Here is a 15,678-nt window from a genome sequence, read left to right on the forward strand (position 1 = left end):
AGCACATTTGTTGTTCAACAAATTATATGCACCCAGAGGTCTATTCTGGCAGAGAGAACAAAGTTTCCAAATGTCCAGTTATGAGTCCAATTCTAAAGACAGGCAGAGAAAGAGTAGGCACAATAATATAATAATTAAGTAATAATAATATAAAAGTAAGTCTGTATTCTATAGCATGTATTGTGATCAACACACAGACATATAATGTGGATATAGTAGTACCCTCAGATACAGTACCCCCATAGACATAATGTAGATATTATTTCTCTTACTCCATAGACATAGAAACTGGAGCTTGGAGAAATTAAGTAAATTATCTAAATCCAGATCCTTCTGATTTCAAAATGCATGCTCTTTCTGGGTTTATGCAGTTGACTTCAAGAGAGATATTTATATGGGAAGGTTCTTCATGGAGTAAAGACAAAAATCTGGTCCTCTCTGCCAGCTTGAACACAAGGCCCTGCCTTGAGGGGGATTAGTGAGTGGAACCAGGCAAGCCACTGGTGGAACTAATCCACGAGGCAGGCTACCACCCAGGCAGGACTCCCTGAGCTTGTCTGTTGATCTGATAGGCAGCAGAGGAGCCATCAGCATTCATAGCCTGGTGACCTGGGTAGTGCTTTTCACATCTTTGCCCATCATCAGGGATACAATTAAAATAAAATAAAATATTCTTTCCATAGGTTTGACAACGTAATTAGACCAATTTAGGTTTGATCATATCCATCGGCAAGGGCACATATTCATTTAATTTAACAGAGGCACAGCTGGTGGCACTACTTATATTTCTATCTCTCTTTTAAAAAAAATTTTGCTGAGAATGTGCAGTGGAATTTTGAAAGAAAGTGAGCCAAGATGCCAGGTTCCATTCAAGCTTTATTAAAGATGCCAGGAAGAAAATCTGCTGGGCTGTGCTCAAAGTGGCAGGCAGCCCGGGGCTGCCCTGAAAATGGGGAACAGCACAAGGTGTGGGGGTGGTAGAGCTTATATAGTGCACGAGGGCTGGCTGATACCATCAAGGAGGGTCATTATGCTAATGTGGATCAGGGTGGAGAACTGTGTCCTTGAGGAAGCAAAAAGGGTTTCTGTTTAAGTCAGGAGGCTTCTCATAAAGGGAAGTGGGGAGGGGCTTGGTGTTGGGGTCGAAGATAAGGCCTACCACTATTTTGTGCTCATTGTGTGCACAATGGTGCCAGTCATGTCCAAAATCCATAATTCCTGCCTTTTAAGTATAAAAAGAAGGGAAAGGGACAAAGGTCTCATTCTTCTGAAGCTACTTCCTGCTGGAGATGGGCAAAAATATGGAAAAATAAAAGATTTATGCTGGCAGACAAAACAATTAGGTGGCAGGGTATTGGCTTTGTGTGGGGAGGCTGTATTTTTCCAGGGAAGGGTCATTGATTCTGAGGGGCTGATATCCTCCTCGCAGGAACAATTTGGGGGCCTTTTGGTTGGCAAATGTCTGCATGCATTCCTGTAAGAAATTAGAGAAATGCCAAAAGAGACAGGGACCAAAAAGCAGGATGAGTCGCAACACAGTTAGGGGTCCTAGTAGGGGCATGAGCCAGGGTATCCGAGGTTCAGTGAAATGGTTTAAGTTGTTTTGGATCACCCCGGACTCATTTACATAATAACAGCATTCCTCCCCCAAGAAGAGGCAGGTGCCTTCCTTTTCGGCTGTAAGGAAGTAAAGGGCCCAACAGTTCTGTAAAGTGACTGTTGTGAGTGAGGTGACCTGTCGCTGGAGGGAGGAGATGCTATCTGTATTTAGTTCTTCTGAGAGTTTTTGATAGAATTGAGAGGCAGTAGCAAGGCCCGCTATGCCAGTTCCAGTTGCAGGAAGGATCCCTGCCCCAATTAGAAGGTACAATTAGTGCCCTACGGGAGTGGGGGGCACTTCCTGAAGGGGGGGGCCGAACTTAGTCCCAGTCCCATCTGTCTGGAGGGTGATGTCAGGGACGAGCCAAATGAATATCCAAGAAATCGCATTAGGATGACAGGCAACAGGATAACGTAGTTTTACAAAGGAAATATATTCCGGTTTTAGGGCGTGGATGAGGAGGGGTGAGTGGCAGCGTTTGGTGTTAGTGAGGCAGAGTGTGGGCAGGCCCTGCACAACGCTGACAGCCCCCACTGAGGTGAGATGAGAGGAAAGTGAAGAGACATTTGTGAAAACATTGTGGGCTGCATTGACAGGGAGGGGGGTGACCACAAAAAGTTTCTCCTGAAGGAGGAGAAAGATGAGTTGCTCAGGGACCCGTCTGATTCACTGAGGACTGCATCATCCCTGCAGACCTGGAACCTCCATGTTCCAGGTAAGGGGGAGCATTGAGATAGGAGGAAAAACATGGGAAGGCTGCGAAGGGTTAGGGAGCCAAAAGAATTTAAAGGGCACATTGCCACAGTGAACTTGCTAAGAAGCATCCTATTGATAGGAGATAAAGAAGTGCCAGGAGAAATCTTCCTATAATGTTACACTCCTTTGGGACAGCTGCTGCCAATCCTGTAGCAAGTACTAGAATAGACAGTATAATAGTAGTTCTTGTGCAAGGGATGTGGAGCGGGCCTGCAAGAATGAGAGGATAATCGCCAGGGGAAAGATCATCCTTCTTCTGGGATTGGGGAAAGAGTGAAGGTCCTGGAGATTTTCAGTTTTGTGGGTCCTAAAATGGACGGAGTGTGAGGAGATGTTGGGTTGGGGTTTGAGTAGAGGGACCCCTCTAGCTTAGTGTTAACAGATTTTTGGGTAAAGTCTCAGGTGCTAGGTTTACCAAGGATAAGTGATACCAATGGGCCTTTCCTAGTACTTTTATTTTTATTTTTTATTTTATTTTTTTTTTATTTTTATTTTTTTTAAAAAGATGACCGGTAAGGGGATCTCAACCCTTGGCTTGGTGTTGTCAGCACCACGCTCAGCCAGTGAGCAAACCGGCCATCCCTATATAGGATCCGAACCCGTGGCCTTGGTGTTATCAGCACCGCACTCTACCGAGTGAGCCACGGGCCGGCCCTCCTAGTACTTTTATTGCCATGGGGGTGGTAAGAAGTACTGTATAAGGCCCTTCCTAGCATGGTGAGAGAGGCTTTGGGATTCGGGTTTTAATACACACTTGCTGTCCCAGGCTCAGTTTAGTCTGAGAGGGTGGAGGGGAAAGAATGAGGTAATAGAACATTGGCCTATTCTCTAAGAAGATCCCTAATGAGTGAAAGAGTAGGGAGATACTGGCCTAAAGGCGATGAGCTAGAAAGGAGAGGTGTGAGAGTGAAGGGTCTGCCATACATAAGTTCGAGGGGGCTGAGGCCTGTGGGCTTGCAGGGGGCAGCCCGTAGGCGAGTGAGTGACTGGTGGGGAGGCCAAAATGAGGGATGATTTCTGAGGTGAGAGCATGCATTACCGCTGTAGCATCCTCTGAAGTGCAGGGAAAAGCCTCAACCCAACCTGAAAAGATATCTACTAAGGTTAGAAGATAGCATGTCCTTTTGTGGGGAGAGTAATATAAGAGCTGAAGAATGCTTAGTAGGAATTCATAGCCTATATGAACTGAATTATGGAAATCTAAAAGGATTTGCTCAGCTTGTGTAGTAGGGAGGACATAGCAATTGGAGAGAGTATATCAGTTGTCCTTTCTCTGTGCTCCCAACTATTAGAGGTGTTGTATTTCTTGGGGTGTGTATTGGGATAAGGGCAAAGGGGCCATGAGAAGGACCTGAGTGGGAGAGGAAGAGTGGGGGCCTGGTGATTGAGCAGCCTGTTTTGTGGTTAGATCTGCCAGTTTGTTTCCCTGGGCTATGGGGTCATTGGAGGTTTGGTGTCCTCTGCAGTGTGTAACCCCAACCTCCTTTGGGAGTTGTGCAGCCTCAATAGCTTGTGTTAGATTTACTATGACATAACACACCCAGGGGTGGGCATGGAGGTGGTATTCCCATCTATGAACCATGTAATGGGATGTGGGGAGATATGTTGAAAGGGATTGAGAAAGGGGTCTAAAGCCTCTATGCAATTGTGTTGTAAGGGTCATGAGTGTTTTGGGATGAGAGTGGCTGAATTTTAAGGGAGGGCAAGGTTTAAAGGAGAACTAGGAATTTTCAATGAAAGTAAGGTGAATAAGTTGTAGGCGGGAAAGGGAGAGAATTGACATGGCCTTATGGCTGAGAAGGTCTTGACTGTTTGTTGTTTAAAAGTTAGTTTAGAGCTTTCTTATGTTAAAAGGGTGGCTGCTGCCAAGGCCCGTAAACAGAGGCCCATTCTCGAGATGTGGTGTCTAGTTATTTGGAGAAGTTTATAATCAGGGAGAAAATATCTACTGCCTTTTGTCCCAAAACCCTGACTGACAATCTTTGGGTTTTGGTGACATATAGGATGAAAGGATGAGATAGGTTTGGGAGAGAGAGAGCTGGGGCTGTGAGGAGAGCGGCTTTTAATTGCTGGAAGGGAGAATGAATGAGCTTTGTGGGATCTAAGGGAATGGCAGGACCCCCTTTAGCTGCATCATAAAGTGGCTTTGCTAGCACGCCAAAGTTAGAAATCCATCGGCGAAGAAATACCCTGCAAGCCCCAAGAAAGAAAAGATTTCACCCTTTGTGGTAGGAGTAGGGAGTTCAGAAATTAGACTCTTGAACTGAAGGAGAAGAAATTTTGGCCTTTCTGGGAGACACTTGATATCTCCTGGAGGCCAGGAAATTAAGGAGAGCAACAGTGTGGGCCTGTGAATCCTCATAGGAGGGGCTACAAAGGAGGAGGTCATCCACATATTGTATTAAAGTGCTAGAGGTTGGAGGAAGTCCAGAAAATTCTTGAGCTAAGGCTTGGCTAGAAAGTGGGGGCTATCCCAAAACCCCTGAGGTAGTACCATCCAGGTGAGTTGTTGGGAATGGCGCATGTCCGGATCAGTCCTGTATTAAGTGGTATGAGCTGTTAGGCTTTATAACTGGAAGGATGGGTGTATTAAAAGGTGAGTGGGTAGGCCGTAAGAGATGAGAAGAAAGGAGTTTGTGTATGATGGGTTTTAACCCTATTAGGTGTTTGTTAGAGATGGGGTACTGTGAGACACTAGGGAACAAAGAGGGGTTCCGCAATTTAACAAGGATGGGGAATGGTACATCGTAATGGAGAGAGAAGAAGTGTCCTATATGAAGGATTGACCTTGTCTGAGGGGGAGGGGAAGGTGGAAGCCCCAGGGGCCAGGTCTGTGTGCAGCCTCTAACAGGAGTATTGTAGCTGGAGTTAAAGTGCTTAGGGTAAGAGTAGCTTTGAATTTGAAAAGGATGTCCCATCCCAGTAAGGGGGCTGGTGATTGAGGCATTATTAAAAATTTGTGTGTGAATTGGGTGTGTTGTAGGGTGTAGCAAAGGGTTTGCGTGATCCATGGGCGGTATTCTGATCCCGTGACCCCAACTATTGTGATAGAGGATGGGGTTGTTGGTCCTGCATATTCAGCAAGGGTAGAATAAATGAGCCCTATATCGATGACAAAAGAGATCGGCTTACCTTCTACGAGGCAAGTTACCCTGGGCTCATGCATGGTGATCTCCATGGGGGCCTTAGGCCCTGAGCATCATCAGTCCTCCTCCTGGGCAAAGCCAAGAAGCTCTGGTGGGGATGGCTGTGAAGCCAAAGGCTGTAGGTTGGGGACTGGGCCACTCCCTTTCTGGTGAGTGGCACAGTCGATCCCCCAGTGATGTGGCCATTTGCAGTGAGGACAGGTTACAAAAGGCCCATGCCAAGTGGCCCAGTTGACTGCATTTGAAGCAGTTCCTGGTTGGCTTGCCTCTTAAGGCTGCTGGCTTTGGAGTATGTGAGCCATGGATGGCATTAGCCAGGAGCTGGTATTTGACCTGATCTCTTTTATAGTTTTTTGAATATCGGGGGCTGATTGGGTAATGAAATGAGAGTGTAAAAGGGCTATGCCTGCAGGGGAGTTTGGATCTATACATGTGCATTCATGTAAAGCCTCAGAGAGATGGGTTAGGAACTTGCTGGGATTTTCAGTGGATCTCTGTGTGATTTCTCTAAGCTTGTCATAATTGACTGACTTGTGAATAGCCTTTTGGAGGTCATAAATCAAGTGTATGGTCATGTTATCCTGGAGATCCCAATCCCTGTGGCTGGCCTGACAGTTCCAATTTGGGTCTGTGCAAGGAACAGCAACGGCTCCCACAGACCACCTATTATTTTGAGCATGTACCTGAGCTGCCATCCAGCCCTGCTCCCTGTACGTGGACTCAGACAATTCCCTCCATCCCAGCCACTTCATGGAAGGTTTATAAAAAGCCAGAGCTACACACCCTGTGGGGCCGCCACTGCGTGATCCAGCAGGGAGGATTCACCGCTGCCACCCGGCTCCATTCCCAGCCCAGCCCAGTGTGCACAGAGTGGGGAGATGTCTGGAAAGGGAGGCGGAGACTTGGCAGAAACCACACACCCTGTGGGGCCGTCACTGCGTGATCCAGCAGGTAGGCTTCACCACAGGCACTCGGCTCCATCCCCAGTCCCACCTAGTGCGCTCGGAGAAAGGAGACGTCTGGCAGGGGAGGCAGGAACTCCACAGGAACCACACTGCTGCCGCACGACCCAGCAGCCAGGCCCAATGTGTACGGAGCACAGAGATGTCCAGCAAGGGAGATAGAAGCTCTGTAGAGTCCACACACCCTGTGGGGGGGCCGCCGCCGTGTGATCCAGCAGCAGGTAGGCTTCACTGCCGCCACCCGGGTCCATCCCAAGCCTGGCCTAGCACACGCAGAGCAGGGAGACATCCTGTAGGGGAAGGGGAAGCTCTGCAGAGACCACACACTCTGTGGTACCTCGGTGCATCCCAGCAGCCCGGGCCAGAGCGCACAGAACAGGGAGAAGTCCTGCGCGGGAGGTGGAAGCTCAGCAGAGACCACACACCCTGCGGTACTGCCCCGTGATCCAGCAGCCCAACAGAGTCCAAGCTGACCAGAGAGGTGGCTCCCCAGAGAGGACCAAGACCCAAGGCAACCATACACACAAGGCACTAGAGGCCAACTGAGCAGTCACGGAGGTAGCCATACCAATTTGGCAACCACAGCAACATCTTAGTTAGTCAGTAGTGTCAAACCTGTGGACTGTGAAACCCCTGCCAAAATGAATAAACATCAAAAAAAAAGATACCAGAAATACAAAAAATCAAGAAAGTACACCACCAAAAGTTAATAAGTCTCAAGCTCTAGATCCTATAGACCAAGAAGCCCTTGAAATGACTGACAAGGAATTTCGAGTGATAATTCTAAGGAAACTGAATGAGATACAAGAAAACTCAGCTAGACATCATGATGAAATGAGGAAAAGTATACAGGACCTGAAAGAAGAAATGTACAAGGAAATCAATGTCCTAAAAAAAAATGTAGCAGAACTTGCCGAAATGAAGAAGTTATTCAGTGAAATAAAAAACACAATGGAGAGTTTAACCAGCAGGCTTGCAGAAGTTGAAGAGAGAACCTCTGAACTTGAAGATGGGCTGTTTGAAATAACACAAGCAGACAAAAAAAAGAAAAAAGGATCAAAGGCATTGAAGAAAATCTGAGAGAGATATCAGACAACCTTAAGCACTCAAATATCTGAGTCATGGGTATTCCAGAAGGGGAGGAAAAAAGAGATTGCATTGAAAATATATTCAACAAAATAGTGGCAGAAAACATCCCAGGTATAGGAAAAATCACAGATCTTCAGATCCAGGAAGCTCAACGATCTCCAAACATATTCAACCCAAAAAGGCCTTCTCCAAGACATGTTATAGTCAAATTGGCAAAACTCAAAGACAAAGAGAGAATCTTTTTTTTTTTTTTTTTGTGACCGGCAAGGGGATCGCAACCCTTGGCTTGGTGTCACCCACACCGTGCTCAGCCAGTGAGCGCACCGGCCATCCATATATAGGATCCAAACCCACGGCGGGAGCGCCACTGTGCTCCCAGCACCGCACTCTCCCGAGTGAGCCATGGGGTCGGCCCCAAAGAGAGAATCTTAAAAGCTGCAAGAGAGAAGCATCAAATCACCTAGAAGGGAGCCCCAATCAGGCTAACATCAGACTTTTCATCACAAACCCTAAAAGCCAGAAAGGAATGGGATGATATATTCAAAACACTAAAAGACAGAGATTGCCAGCCAAGAATACCCTGCAAGGCTATCCTTCCGAAATGAAGGGCAAATAGTATATTTCTCAGACAAACAAAAACGGCAGGAGTTCACCACCACACGACCACCCTTACAAGAAATTCTCAAGGGAGTACTGGGTTTGGTTCCTGAAAAATAACTACCACTGCCATAAAAACCCAAGAAAAATCAAAACCCACTAGTATAATAAAAATGGCATTCATGAAGAGAAAACAAACAAAAACGCTATCTACAACCTAAGGAACCAACAAACACAGAAAACAAACAGTAAATCAGAAAGCAAGGAACAAAAGACACCTAAGACAACCAAACAATCAATAAAATGCTAGGAATAAATCAACACCTTTCAATAACAACTCTTAATGTAAAAGGCTTAAATTCCCCAATCAAAAGACACAGACTGGCTGACTGGATTAAAAAGGAGGACCCAACTATATGCTGCCTACAAGAGACCCACCTCACCCATAAAGACACACATAGACTAAGAGTGAAAGGATGGAAAAAGATCTACCATGCAAACAGAAAAGAAAAACGAGCTGGAATAGCTATTCTTATATCTGACAAAATAGACTTTAAACTAAAAACCATAAAAAGAGACAATGAGGGACACTACATAATGATAAAAGGACTGATCCATCAAGAAGACATAACAATCATAAATATGTACGCACCCAATGTTGGAGCAGCCAGATTTATAAAACAAACTCTATTAGACCTAAAGAAGGAAATAGACACGAATACCATAATAGCAGGGGACCTGAACACTCCACTGTCAATATTAGACAGATCATCTAGGCAAAGAATCAGTAGAGAAACACAAGATCTAAACAAGACTCTAGACCAATTGGAATTGGCAGATATCTACAGAACATTCCACCCAACAACCTCAGAATATTCATTCTTCTCATCAGCACATGGATCATTCTCCAGGATAGATCACATATTAGGTCACAAATCAAGTCTCAACAAATTCAAAAAAGTTGGAATTATGCCATGTATTTTCTCAGACCACAATGGATTAAAACTAGAAATCATGGCTAACAAAAAAGAGAAGAGAGAAGATTCAAATAACAAAAATTAGAAATGAAAAAGGCGATATTACAACTGATTCATCTGAAATACAAGGAATCATTCGAGACTACTATAAGCATCTATACACCAACAAATTTGAAAATCTGGAGGAAATGGATAAATTTATGGACACCCACAAGCTCCCAAAACTGAACCATGAAGATGTAGAAAATCTGAACAGTCCAATAACAATAAAGGAGATTGAAGCTGTTATCAGAAGGCTCCCAACAAAGAAAAGCCGAGGACCAGATGGATTCACAGCAGAATTTTACCAAACATTCAAAGAGGAGTTGACACCGATTCTTTACAAACTATTCCAAAAGATTGAAACAGATGCAAATCTCCCAAATTCATTCTATGAAGCCAACATCACCCTGATACCAAAACCAGGTAAAGATATAACCAAGAAAGAAAACTATAGGCCAATATCCTTGATGAATAAAGATGCAAAAATCCTCACTAAAATACTAGCAAACAGAATACAGCAACACATATGTAAAATTTTTCACCATGATCAAGTGGGATTCATCCCAGGGATGTAAGGTTGGTTCAACATATGCAAATCAATAAATGTGATACACCATATTAATAAAGTCAAACACAAGGACCACATGATTATCTCTATAGACGCTGAAAAAGCATTTGATAAAATTCAGCACTCATTCATGACAAAGGCCCTCTATAAGTTAGGTATAGAGGGAAAGTATCTCAACATAATTAAAGCCATATATGACAAACCCACTGCCAATATCATCCTGAATGGGGAAAAGCTGAAAGCTTTTCCTTTAAGAAAAGGAACTAGACAAGGATGCCCACTCTCACCACTCCTGTTCAACATAGTGTTGGAAGTACTAGCCAGAGCAATCAGAGAAGAGAAGGAAATAAAGGGCATCCAGATTGGAAAAGATGAAGTCAAACTGTCCCTGTTTGCAGATGACATGATCCTATATATCGAATAGCCTAAAGCTTCTACAAAAAAACTCTTGGAGTTGATAAATGATTTCAGCACAGTATCAGGATACAAAATCAACACACAAAAATCAGCAGCATTTCTTTTCTCCAATAGTGAACATGCAGAACGAGAAATCAAGAAAGCCTGCCCATTTACAATAGCCACCAAAAAAATAAAATACTTAGGAACTGAGTTAACCAAGGAGGTGAAAAATCTCTATAATGAGAACTACAAACCACTGCTGAGAGAAATGAGAGAGGATACAAGAAGATGGAAAGATATCCCATGCTCTTGGATTGGAAGAATCAGCATTGTGAAAATGTCCATACTACCCAAAGTGATATACAAATTCAATGCAATCCCCATCAAAATTCCAATGACATTTTTCTCAGAAAGTGAAAAAATATCCAGACATTTATATGGAATAAAAAAAAACCATGCATAGCCAAAGCAATTCTAACCAAAAACAACAACAACAATAACAACAACAACAAAACTGGAGCCATAACACTACCTGACTTTAAACTATACTACAAAGCTATAATAACCAAAACAGCATGGTACTGACATCAAAACAGATGCACTGATCAATGGAATAGAATAGAGAATCCAGAAATCAACCCACACACTTACAGCCATCTGATCTTTGACAAAGGCACCAAGCCTATACACTGGGGAAGAGACTGCCTCTTCAGCAAATGGTGCTGGGATAACTGGATATCCATATGCAGGAGAATGAAACTAGACCCATATCTCTCACCATATATTAAAATCAACTCAAAATGGATTAAAGAATTAAATATACACCCTGAAACAATAAAGCTTCTTAAAGAAATCATAGGAGAAACACTTCAGGAAATAGGACTGGACACAGATTTCATGAATATGACCCCAAAAGCACGGGCAAACAAAGGAAAAATAAACAAATTGGATTATATCAAACTAAAAAGCTTCTGCACAGCAAAAGAAACAATTAACAGAGTTAAAAGACAACCAACAGAGTGGGAGAAAATATTTGCAAAATATACATCTGACAAAGGATTAATATCCAGAATACACAAGGAACTCAAACAACTTTGCAACAAAAAAGACAAGTAACCCAATTAAAAAATGGGCAAGAGCTAAATAGGCATTTCTCAAAGGAAGATATATGAATGGCCAACAGACACATGAAAAAATGCTCAACATCACTCAGCATCCAGGAAATGCAAATCAAAACCACACTGAGATACCATCTAACCCCAGTTAGGATGGCTAATATCCAAAAGACTGTGAACGATAAATGCTGGCGAGGTTGCGGAGAAAAAGGAACTCTCATACGTTGTTGGTGGGACTGCAAAATGGTGCAGCCTCTATGGAAAATGGTATGGAGTTTCCTCAAACAATTGCAGATAGATCTACCATATGACCCAGTTATCCCACTGCTTCGAATATTCTCATAGGAATGGAAATCATCAAGTCAAGGGTATACCTGTTCTCCAGTGATCATCGCAGCACTCTTTACAGTAGCGAAGAGCTGGAACCAGCCCAAATGTCCACCATCGGATGAGTGGATACGGAAAATGTGGTATATCTACACAATGGAATACTACTCAGCTATAAAAACGAATGAAATACTGCCATTTGCAATAACATGGATGGACCTTGAGAGAATTATATTAAGTGAAACAAGTCAGGCACAGAAAGAGAAATACCACATGTTCTCACTTATTGGTGGTAGCTAAAAATAAATAAATAAATTCACACACAGACACACACACACACACACAAAATCCGGTGTGGGGGAAGAAGACATAACAACTACAATTCCTTGAAGTTGATATGACAAGCAAACAGAAAGGACATTGTTGGGTGGGAGGAGAGGGAGGAGGGAGGGAGGTTTCGGTAATGGGCCACAATAATCAACCACATTGAATATATACAAAATAAAATTTTAAAAAATAATAATAATAAAATAAAATAAAATAAAAAAAGAAAGCCAGAGCTGAGGCAGGGTTGTTACCTGAGAAGGCAGAGAAGGGGAGGAGTTGGGCTGAGGACAGCATCCGGAGGCCAGGTGTGGGGAAGAGAGAGAAATGTGGAGGGCTGATGGATCAGAAGATTGATCCGAGTCTGGAAGAGGAGGTTGAGCATGAGCTAGGAGAATTTGACACATAAGACAGTTTTGACAGAGAGAAGAATGCGTTCAGAGATAGAAGAAGGCTTGAACATAAAGGAATCTGTACAGCTTTTCCCATTTCAGTGAGTATCTAAATGGAGTGCCATCTTGTGGCCACTGGGATCCATTGTAATGAGGTGTTCAAGTTTTAATGTCTCCCTGGAGGCCAAGAAATTGGCCAGGCGACAGCCTGTAGGCATAGAGCATGGAGGTTTGGATCCTGAGGATCCCGTGTAGAGGGTGAGAAAGGGCAGTCAGTCCTGACAGAAAAAGAGTGCCAGCAATGGGCGTCCCCTTTGGTGCCCACCTTCTTTTTAAGAGAAAAGCCAATGACTGGCTAGAGGAGCATCCTCCAATAGCTGTGGGGCATGAGAAGAGTTCCCTCAGCCAGGCTCCAGGGCTTGTAGAGAACGGAGTGATAGAGAGTAGTTGGGGAAACCTGTAGAAGTAGGCAGGACAGACCCACTGACACCCTGAATGGAGGCTGGTGTTGGATGCATTGGTCTGAAATGGCAAAAGGAGAGAGTCCCGGAGGCATCTGATTTCGGCAAGTCTGGGAAGGGCAGCCAGGAGCCAATTAACCCAAGGGATTGGCCAATGGTCTGGCCAAAACCGTTCCGGGTTTTGGCACCATAATGAAAGAAAGTGCGCCGAGATGCCCGGTACCATTCAAGCTTTATTAAAGGAAGAAAATCTGCTGGGCTGTGCTCAAAGTGGCAGGCAGCTTGGGGCTGCCCTGAAAATGGGGGACAGCACCAGGTGTGGGGGTGGTAGAGCTTATGTAGTGCACCAAGGGCTGGCTGATATCATCAAGGAGGGTCATTATACTAATGTGGATAGGGGTGGACAAGTGGTTAAAATGACAAATTTTGTGTTATATATATTTTACCACAATAAAGGGAAAAAACTAAACAATTTAGATAAAATAGCTTTCTAGAAAGTGTATTTTTACCCCCAGATATTTGAATGGGCAAGAAAGGGATATAAATTTTGACTTGAACCATAAACTAGGCTGTCTAGATTGATTGACTTCATGAGATAACTATGCAGCCTGACCTTTGTGTTCTCCTGGTGATGAGATCTCTTTTACTGTTCTTGCATGTTTTGCTTTTCAGCTATAAATTCATATAAGTACCAGGGTTTGTTTTTGGCCAAATCATAATTGTGAGTGAAGAGCCATAGATGGAGAACATTTTATTTGTTCCTCAACTACTTTCTTAAAATCAACAATTTGTTAAAGTGAATCTTCAATATGAATACTACATTTTAATGAACATGTTCCCTTGACAGTTCATCAGAAGACTTTGGTATGTAAAATTACCTTCACTATGACAGAATTCATCTGTTAGAAACATTTCGAGTAGAAAATGCCCATGTTAAAAAATGTCTATTGAGTTTATGTTTTATTAATTATAAGATAGTTGTTTACTATTCTGTTGGCACTGAAAGACTGCTCCATCTACCAGACAAGTATATTTTATTAGATGAATGCTAAATGTCTTTATTCTAGATTAATAGGTTCTGAATTTATAAACTTCTTTGCTGTAATATATATATATAACATATGCATATATATATGTTAGCAAAATATAGACGATACTGTTGTTTATAGAATATTGAGTATTTGGCAGTTTATAAAATGTGGGACTTATTCAAATGAGTCAAAACGAGAAGGCCCTGGATGGAGTAATGAGGTCATGATCTTGAAGGGGATTCAGTGAGATCCAGACCAAGGCAGATCACAGCAAGGGAGACTTTTGATTTGGTTATCAAATGCCAGACAGATGTGGTATAATAAAGGTAGAGAATAAATGAACATTTTGAAAACAAATATTTTTATATCATATTTCATGCCTTGGGACATTCACTTAACACATACAGGAAATAATAGAGAATATTTTTTCCTTTGTGAGTAATTCTTTGAAAGTTCAAATATTAGTTGCTGAGGGAGACAGAGCCTATGAAGCAATGATCTCTTCTTAAATTCAGCAAATGAGTATCTGAAGAGAATTCGCACAAAATGGAGTGTTGGCATTAATGCATGATACAAGCTAAAACATGAATAATCTCTGGATTTATTCTACTTGCTTCTTTTTGCGGGAGGAAAAATCACCAAAAAATTTTTAATCAAAGTAGTACGAAGTTATACAATATTAAGTCATAGTACAAAGCTTATATTGAAAAAAAAAAAAAAAAGTAGTACCTCCCATCTCCCCCAACTTCACCAAGCTTCCCAGGGGCTTTTAAATCTTTGGCAGTTTTTCCTGATATAAAATGCCTATCACTGTACTATTTCTTTATTTATAAATTTTAGATTTTAGCCAGCTGCCAAACAAAAACAGAAACAACCCCCCCCAAATTTTAGACACTATCTATTAACTCTTCACACACACTTACTTACCCTGTCTTCCTAATATATTTCTAACCTAATTTCTAGTTAATTCAATATTTAGTATTTACATTCTTATGTAAATGTTGGTCATTGGTAAGCCAAGTAGTAGTTGGTAAGCCAACTACTTATCCTTTGTTGTACACCTTTTGTTTTCTTTGGAGTTAAGAATTGCCTAGTTTTCCATCTTATCAGTTTTCTGTCCATCTAGCCAAGTGTTTCATTAGACTTTCAGATGCTTATCAATACTACATTCAACATCTCAGATAATCAATTGATTGTCTCTGTCTTTCTCCTGTCTGGACTGGTTGCTGCCTACCTAGATCGTCATCCCAGGACTAATGTTCCTATTCTTTTATGTGTGACACTCCCTGTTTTCCAGCTTCCATGTTTTCTTTTTTGGCTAGGTCACTCTTCGTGCTGGGACTCATCCTCCAACAGGCTGAGAAAGAGTGCATGGGCGTCCTTGCATGTTCACCCTCAAAGCTGATTGTTACACAAGGATAGGAATAGGATTCTAGGATGAAAATAACTTCCTCTGAAAACTGGAAAGGCATTGCTTCATTGTCTTCTCAACTCTGTTTCTCTAGACAAGTTTAATGCTCATTCTGACTCCTGATCCTTTTTATGTGGCTGCCCCCCATCCCCAACCCCCTAGAAGTTTTAAGTTTCTTTAAGTGTCCTGCAATTTCACACTGTAGCTTGGTGTGAGTCTTTTTATTCATGGGGCCGGGCATTTAGTGTGATCTTTCTATCTGAAATTGCATGTCTAAATTGCACTTTTTTTCAGCTCTGGGATTTTTAAAAAAATTTGTTTATCTGATTATTTCTTCCCTTTTTTCTTTTTCTTTTTTCTTTTTTTTTTCTTCTTCATGTTTTCTCTTTCTGGAAATCCTCAGTCAAATGTTGGACATTCTGAAATGATCCTTTAAGTGTCTTATTTTTTTCCTCTCTTATTGTCTTTTTTTTTTTTTTTT

Source organism: Cynocephalus volans, chromosome 14 (genome assembly GCF_027409185.1).
Source record: "Cynocephalus volans isolate mCynVol1 chromosome 14, mCynVol1.pri, whole genome shotgun sequence".
NCBI lineage: Eukaryota > Metazoa > Chordata > Mammalia > Dermoptera > Cynocephalidae > Cynocephalus > Cynocephalus volans.